We start from the raw sequence: 6751 nt of genomic DNA, 5'->3' as shown, positions 1-6751 counted from the left end.
CTATCTAGGTGCCCTGTAGGTGATCCATGTGGGACATCTAGATGTCCTGTAGGTGATCTCTGAGGGCTATCTACGTGTCCTGTAGGTGATTCCTGAGGAACCAAGATGCCCTGTAGGTGATCCCTTAGGGCTATCTAGGTGTCCTGTAGGTGATACTTGAGGGATATCTAGGTGCCCTGTAGGTGATCTCTGAGGGCTATCTAGATGTCCTGTAGGTGATCCCTGAGGACTTTCTATGTGCCCTGTATGTGATCCCTGAGGGTTATCTAGGTGTCCTGTAAGTGATCTCTAAGGGCTATCTAGGTGCCCTGTAGGTGATCTCTGATGGCTATCTAGGTGCCCTGTTGGTGATCCCTGATGGCTATCTAGGTGCCCTGTAGGTGATCCCTGCGTGTTACCTAGGTGTCCTGTAGGTGATCCCTGAAGGATATCTAGGTGCCCTGTTGGTGATCCCTGAGGGATATCTAGGTGTCATGTAAGTGATCCCTGAAGGATATCTAGGTGCCCTGTTGGTGATCCCTGAGGGATATCTAGGTGATCCCTGAGGGTTACCTAGGTGTCCTGTAGGTGATCCCTGAGGGGTATCTAGGTGTCCTGTAGGTGATCCCTGAGGGCTATCTAGGTGCTCTGTAGGTGATAATTGAGGGATATCTAGGTGCCCTGTAGGTGATCCCTGAGGGATATCTAGGTGCCCTGTAGATGATCCTTGAGGGCTATCTAGGTGCAACAAGATGATCCATGAGGGATATCTAGATGTCCTGTAGGTGATCCCTGAAAGATATCTATGTGTCCTGTAGGTGATCCCTGAGGGCTATCTAGGTGTCCTGTAGGTGATTCCTGAGGAACCAAGATGCCCTGTAGGTGATCCCTGAGGGCTATCTAGGTGCCCTGTAGGTGATCCCTGAGGGTTACCTAGGTGTCCTGTATGTTATTACTTGACGGATATCTAGGTGTCCTGTAGGTGATCCCTGAGGGATATCTAGGTGCCCTGTAGATGATCCCTGAGGGCTATCTAGATGTCCTGTATGTGATCCCTGATGGCTATCTAGGTGTCCTGTAGGTGATCCATGAGGGATATCTAGGTGTCCTGTAGGTGATTCCTGAGGAACCAAGATGCCCTGTAGGTGATCCCTGAGGGATATCTAGGTGCCCTGTAGGTGATCCCTGAGGGCTATCTAGATGTCCTGTAGGTGATCCCTGATGGCTATCTAGGTGTCCTGTTGGTGATCCCTGAAGGACATCTAGGTGCCCTGTTGGTAGTCCCTGAGGGATATCTAGGTGCCCTGTAGGTGGTCCCTGTGGGCTATCTAGGTGCCCTGTAGGTGATCCCTGATGGCTATCTAGGTGCCCTGTAGGTGATTCCTGAGGGTTATCTAGGTGCCCTGTTGGTGTTCCCTGATGAATATCTAGGTGCCCTGTTGGTAGTCCCTGAGGGCTATCTAGGTGCCCTGTAGGTGATCCCTGATGGCTATCTAGGTGCCCTGTAGGTGATTCCTGAGGGTTATCTAGGTGCCCTGTTGGTGTTCACTGATGAATATATAGGTGCCCTATAAGTAATCCCTGAGGGCTATCTAGGTGTCCTGTAAGTGATCCCTGAGGGCTATCTAGGTGTCCTGTAGGTGATCCCTGAGGGATATCTAGGTGCCCTGTAGATGATCCTTGAGGGCTATCTAGGTGCAACAAGATGATCCATGAGGGATATCTAGATGTCCTGTAGGTGATCCCTGAAAGATATCTACGTGTCCTGTAGGTGATCCCTGAGGGCTATCTAGGTGTCCTGTAGGTGATTCCTGAGGAACCAAGATGCTCTGTAGGTGATCCCTGAGGGCTATCTAGGTGCCCTGTAGGTGATCCCTGAGGGTTACCTAGGTGTCCTGTATGTTATTACTTGAGGGATATCTAGGTGTCCTGTAGGTGATCCCTGAGGGATATCTAGGTGCCCTGTAGGTGATCCCTGAGGGCTATCTAGATGTCCTGTATGTGATCCCTGATGGCTATCTAGGTGTCCTGTAGGTGATCCATGAGGGATATCTAGGTGCCCTGTTGGTGTTCCCTGATGAATATCTAGGTGCCCTGTTGGTAGTCCCTGAGGGCTATCTAGGTGCCCTGTAGGTGATCCATGAGGGATATCTAGGTGCCCTATAGGTGGTCCCTGAGGGCTATCTAGGTGTCCTGTAGGTGATCCCTGAGGGATATCTAGGTGCCCTGTAGATGATCCTTGAGGGCTATCTAGGTGCAACAAGATGATCCATGAGGGATATCTAGATGTCCTGTAGGTGATCCCTGAAAGATATCTACGTGTCCTGTAGGTGATCCCTGAGGGCTATCTAGGTGTCCTGTAGGTGATTCCTGAGGAACCAAGATGCTCTGTAGGTGATCCCTGAGGGCTATCTAGGTGCCCTGTAGGTGATCCCTGAGGGTTACCTAGGTGTCCTGTATGTTATTACTTGAGGGATATCTAGGTGTCCTGTAGGTGATCCCTGAGGGATATCTAGGTGCCCTGTAGGTGATCCCTGAGGGCTATCTAGATGTCCTGTATGTGATCCCTGATGGCTATCTAGGTGTCCTGTAGGTGATCCATGAGGGATATCTAGGTGCCCTGTTGGTGTTCCCTGATGAATATCTAGGTGCCCTGTTGGTAGTCCCTGAGGGCTATCTAGGTGCCCTGTAGGTGATCCATGAGGGATATCTAGGTGCCCTATAGGTGGTCCCTGAGGGCTATCTAGGTGCCCTGTAGGTGATCCCTGATGGCTATCTAGGTGCCCTGTAGGTGATTCCTGAGGGTTATCTAGGTGCCCTGTTGGTGTTCACTGATGAATATATAGGTGCCCTATAAGTAATCCCTGAGGGCTATCTAGGTGTCCTGTAAGTGATCCCTGAGGGCTATGTAGGTGTCCTGTAGGTGATCCCTGAGGAACCAAGGTGCTCTGGTGGTGTTGGCTTATTAAACCTAATCCTAGTTGGCCCTTAGAGATCTACATAATTTTTATGTTAATGTAGGGGATCAATGAATAGCCCTTAAATGACTGACTAGTGTATGCTGAGCTGCCGTCTTTGAGACTTGGTATGCAAATGTTTAAACCAAGTTTGGGAAACTCCAGAAAAAACTTGTGTTTAGCATGGAACACTTTCAAGATCAGATGAAAAATCATAGCGTAACCAAAATCTTGTCATTGATTTCTTTTCTATTCATTGTATTGTTGATAGCTGGTTTTATATCCCACCTCCAATGAAGCAAATGTTCAGTCATTCATCATGCATTGTTTTTGATTGTCAAAAGTTTCATACAACTTAATGAGACAAAGGTGAATCAATTTGTGGTTTAGGTAAATTGTTTTTATCTGTTATTTTATTAAAACTAATAAAACATTTCCCTTGACATCATATCTACCTTTTTCGTCTCCCAGGGTGTGAGGTAAGTTGTAGATCATTGTCATCATTATATAGCACAATGAACCTTCAATTACCTCAAGTTATGTGGGAGTAGCCACTGACTCAATGACAACAACTGATGAAAACCCAAACTAAGATGAGAATCATCTCGGAGAATAATTCTCACCATCAAAGAGAATAATTCTCATCATCAAAGATAATAATTCTCACCATCAAAGAGAATAATTCTCACCATCAAAGATAATAATTCTCACCATCAAAGACAATAATTCTCACCATCATTCTCACCATCTCGGAGAATAATTCTCACCATCAAAGAGAATAATTCTCACCATCAAAGAGAATAATTCTCACCATCAAAGAGAATAATTCTCACCATCAAAGATAATAATTCTCACCATCAAAGAGAATAATTCTCACCATCAAAGAGAATAATTCTCACCATCAAAGAGAATAATTCTCACCATCAAAGAGAATAATTCTCACCATCAAAGAGAATAATTCTCACCATCTCTGAGAATAATTCTCACCATCAAAGAGAATAATTCTCACCATCAAAGAGAATAATTCTCACCATCAAAGAGAATAATTCTCACCATCAAAGAGAATAATTCTCACCATCTCGGAGAATAATTCTCACCATCTCGGAGAATAATTCTCACCATCAAAGAGAATAATTCTCACCATCAAAGAGAATAATTCTCACCATCAAAGAGAATAATTCTCACCATCAAAGAGAATAATTCTCACCATCTCGGAGAATAATTCTCACCATCAAAGAGAATAATTCTCACCATCTCGGAGAATAATTCTCACCATCTCGGAGAATAATTCTCACCATCAAAGAGAATAATTCTCACCATCAAAGATAATAATTCTCACCATCAAAGAGAATCACCATCAAAGAGAAATAATTCTCACCATCAAAGAGAATAATTCTCACCATCAAAGAGAATAATTCTCACCATCAAAGATAATAATTCTCACCATCAAAGAGAATAATTCTCACCATCAAAGAATAATTCAATAATAATTCTCACCATAAAAGATAATAATTCTCACCATCAAAGAGAATAATTCTCACCATCAAAGAGAATAATTCTCACCATCAAAGATAATAATTCTCACCATCAAAGAGAATAATTCTCACCATCAAAGAGAATAATTCTCACCATCAAAGAGACAATAATTCTCACCATCAAAGAGAATAATTCTCACCATCAAAGAGAATAATTCTCACCATCAAAGAGAATAATTCTCACCATCTCGGAGAATAATTCTCACCATCAAAGATAATAATTCTCACCATCAAAGATAATAATTCTCACCATCAAAGAGAATAATTCTCACCATCAAAGAGAATAATTCTCACCATCAAAGAGAATAATTCTCACCATCAAAGAGAATAATTCTCACCATCAAAGAGAATAATTCTCACCATCAAAGAGAATAATTCTCACCATCAAAGAGAATAATTCTCACCATCAAAGAGAATAATTCTCACCATCAAAGAGAATAATTCTCACCATCAAAGATAATAATTCTCACCATCAAAGAGAATAATTCTCACCATCAAAGAGAATAATTCTCACCATCAAAGAGAATAATTCTCACCATCAAAGAGAATAATTCTCACCATCAAAGAGAATAATTCTCACCATCTCGGAGAATAATTCTCACCATCTCGGAGAATAATTCTCACCATCAAAGAGAATAATTCTCACCATCAAAGATAATAATTCTCACCATCAAAGATAATAATTCTCACCATCAAAGAGAATAATTCTCACCTCACCATCAAAGAGAATAATTCTCACCATCAAAGATAATAATTCTCACCATCAAAGAGAATAATTCTCACCATCAAAGATAATAATTCTCACCATCAAAGAGAATAATTCTCACCATCAAAGAGAATAATTCTCACCATCAAAGAGAATAATTCTCACCATCAAAGAGAATAATTCTCACCATCTCGGAGAATAATTCTCACCATCAAAGAGAATAATTCTCACCATCAAAGAGAATAATTCTCACCATCAAAGATAATAATTCTCACCATCAAAGAGAATAATTCTCACCATCAAAGAGAATAATTCTCACCATCAAAGAGAATAATTCTCACCATCAAAGAGAATAATTCTCAAAGAGAATAATTCTCACCATCAAAGAGAATAATTTCTCACCATCAAAGAGAATAATTAATTCTCACCATCAAAGAGAATAATTCTCACCATCAAAGAGAATAATTCTCACCATCAAAGATATAATTCTCACCATCCATCAAAGAGAATAATTCTCACCATCAAAGAGAATAATTCTCACCATCAAAGATAATAATTCTCACCATCAAAGATAATAATTCTCAACATCAAAGATAATAATTCTCACCATCAAATTCTCACCATCAAAGAGAATAATTCTCACCATCAAAGAGAATAATTCTCACCATCAAAGAGAATAATTCTCACCATCAAAGAGAATAATTCTCACCATCAAAGAGAATAAGTCTCACCATCAAAGAGAATAATTCTCACCATCAAAGAAGAATTCTCACCATCAAAGAAATAATTCTCACCATCAAAGAGAATAATTCACACCATCAAAGAGAATAATTATCACCATCAAAGAGAATAATTCTCACCATCAAAGAGAATAATTCTCACCATCAAAGAGAATAATTCATCAAAGATAATAATTCTCACCATCAAAGAGAATAATTCTCACCATCAAAGAGAATAATTCACCATCAAAGAGAATAATTCTCACCATCAAAGAGAATAATTCTCACCATCAAAGAGAATAATTCTCACCATCAAAGACAATAATTCTCACCATCAAAGAGAATAATTCTCACCATCAAAGAGAATAATTCTCACCATCAAAGAGAATAATTCTCACCATCAAAGAGAATAATTCTCACCATCAAAGAGAATAATTCTCACCATCAAAGATAATAATTCTCACCATCAAAGATAAAAAATATTATCAAACATAATAATTTCCATCATCTCAGATAGACCGATGTGTTGTTCTAGTACAGTGATCTTCCATGTTTGACAATACAAGTTTTATTGGGAATTGATGCGAGTGAGTATAAACACGTGACAACACATGTGAGAGAAACAGGTCCAGATGAACCCCTTTATTTACTAAATATTGATATCTTTATATTAACTTTAATATTGTCTGTAGTAAATGCAGCTCCAAAGACACTATAAAGATACAGACTTGAACATGTGATGTCAGTTGTTGATGCTTTGTCATCAAGGATGTTTGATAATTCGCCATAAATGTCGTTTTCATAATTGTGAATTAAAAAGCTATCACCAGCAGACAAGTTGCTTTCACAGACAAA

The sequence above is a fragment of the Ylistrum balloti genome, unplaced genomic scaffold (assembly GCF_031769215.1).
Source record: "Ylistrum balloti isolate Yb309-2 unplaced genomic scaffold, AGI_CSIRO_Ybal_v1 Utg370450, whole genome shotgun sequence".
NCBI classification, from domain to species: domain Eukaryota; kingdom Metazoa; phylum Mollusca; class Bivalvia; order Pectinida; family Pectinidae; genus Ylistrum; species Ylistrum balloti.
Note: the sequence above shows the minus strand (reverse complement) of the source record.